General features: G+C 60.5%; 1 protein-coding gene across 1 annotated transcript in view; it reads right to left on the bottom strand.

The window, feature by feature from the left end:
- Nucleotides 1–238, bottom strand: part of TJP3 (tight junction protein 3) — a 31,530-nt gene that overhangs the window by 15,662 nt on the left and 15,630 nt on the right. The window lies entirely within an intron of this gene.

A 238-nucleotide genomic window follows, 5' to 3' on the forward strand; every position in this document is an offset into this window, starting at 1 on the left:
TCCCCCTCACACAGTGGGCCCACAGAACAATCCCACTCACACAGTAGGTCCACAGGACACAGTCCCCCTCACACAGTGGGCCCACAGAACAATCCCACTCACACAGTAGGTCCACAGTACACAGTCCCCCTCACACAGTAGGTCCACAGGACACAGTCCCCCTCACACAGTGGGCCCACAGGACACAGTCCCCCTCACACAGTGGGCCCACAGGACACAGTCCCCCTCACACAGTGGG

This window comes from Elephantulus edwardii, unplaced genomic scaffold, assembly GCF_000299155.1.
Source record: "Elephantulus edwardii isolate Elephantulus edwardi_28Jun2011 unplaced genomic scaffold, EleEdw1.0 scaffold00217, whole genome shotgun sequence".
Classification (NCBI taxonomy): Eukaryota; Metazoa; Chordata; class Mammalia; order Macroscelidea; family Macroscelididae; genus Elephantulus; species Elephantulus edwardii.